Source organism: Orycteropus afer, unplaced genomic scaffold (genome assembly GCF_000298275.1).
Source record: "Orycteropus afer afer isolate SDZICR_OR568_19922 unplaced genomic scaffold, OryAfe1.0 scaffold00115, whole genome shotgun sequence".
Taxonomy (NCBI): domain Eukaryota; kingdom Metazoa; phylum Chordata; class Mammalia; order Tubulidentata; family Orycteropodidae; genus Orycteropus; species Orycteropus afer.
Window position 1 is genome coordinate 8533780 of NW_006921702.1, and position 1278 is coordinate 8535057.

General features: G+C 34.2%; 1 pseudogene; it reads right to left on the minus strand.

Annotated features, from left to right (window-relative positions):
* Nucleotides 1-1278, minus strand: part of LOC103199633 — a 25557-nt pseudogene that overhangs the window by 9809 nt on the left and 14470 nt on the right.

Below are 1278 nucleotides of genomic sequence, written 5' to 3' on the forward strand. Positions count from 1 at the left end.
GCTCTTCTGCGTCTTTGTCGAGTTTCTCTCCAGTTGTTCTATCTTTCATTGAAAGTTGTATATTAAAGTCTCCCACTATAACTTTGGAGTCACCTATTTGACTTTTCAACTTTTTTAAAGTCTGACTTATGTATTTGGGAGCTCTTTCATTGGGTCCACAGATATTTATTATGGTTACATCTTCTTGTTCAATTGATCCTTTAATCATTGTATTATGTCCTTCCTTGTCTTGTATGGTGGTTTTTGCCTTAAAGTAAATTTGATCAGATATTAATATTTCCACTTCTGCTCTTTTACAGTTGCCATTTGCTTGGTACATCTTTTTCCAACCTTTGATTTTTAGTCTATTTTTGTCTTTGTCTCTAAGATGTGTCTCTTTTAGACAGCATATTTGATGGGTTTTGTTTTCTTATCCAATCTGCAACTCTCCGTCTCTTGAGTGGTGCATTTAATCCATTAACAGTCACTGTAATTATTCACAAGTATGAATTGGTTGCTGTCATTTTGTGATGTGTTTTTTCATGGTGTTCCTGGTTTCTTTGTTCCATATTATTTTCTGTGCTGAGCTCATTATGATTATGAATTGTGTTATCATTTCCTTTGTTGCTGTTGTTTTAATATTTGCTGAATATTTGTGCTTAACCTCTTTTTTATTGTGATGTGAAGGTTTATCATTTTTCTTTGAGGTTACACTGTGATTTATAATTTTCTCCGCGAGTTTGGAATAGGCCATTCTATCTTACAACTCTCTTGACTTCCTCTCCATTTAGAAGTACTGTGACTACATAGCATTTTCCCTCTTTTTGGTTTGTAGTTTTCCTCGTATGCCAATTCAAGTCTCTGGTTCCTGTTTACAATTTTGTAAACTTATTTGAACTTGGATATGTCCATAGATGTGGTTTCTGGGTTATGTCATCTTGTGTATTAATGATCAGTTTTTGTTTGCTATATTTGGGTCTCTGTTCAAAACTCTCTTTAATATCTCATGTAAGGCTGGTCTGATTTTACAAATTCCCTTAATTTCTGCTTATCTGGAAATCTGCTAATTTTACCATCATATTTGAGGGGTAATTTTGCCAGGTATATAATTCTTGGTTGAAAATTTTTCTCTTTCATGGTTTTATATGTGCCATCCCATTGCCTTCTCACTTGCATGGTTTCTACTGAGAAATCGGAGCTTATTCTTACTGGTTGTCCATTGTAGGTAACTTTTTGTTTTTCCCGTGCTGCTTTCAGGATTCTGCCTTTTTCTTTGGCTTTGACAAGTTTGATGATGAT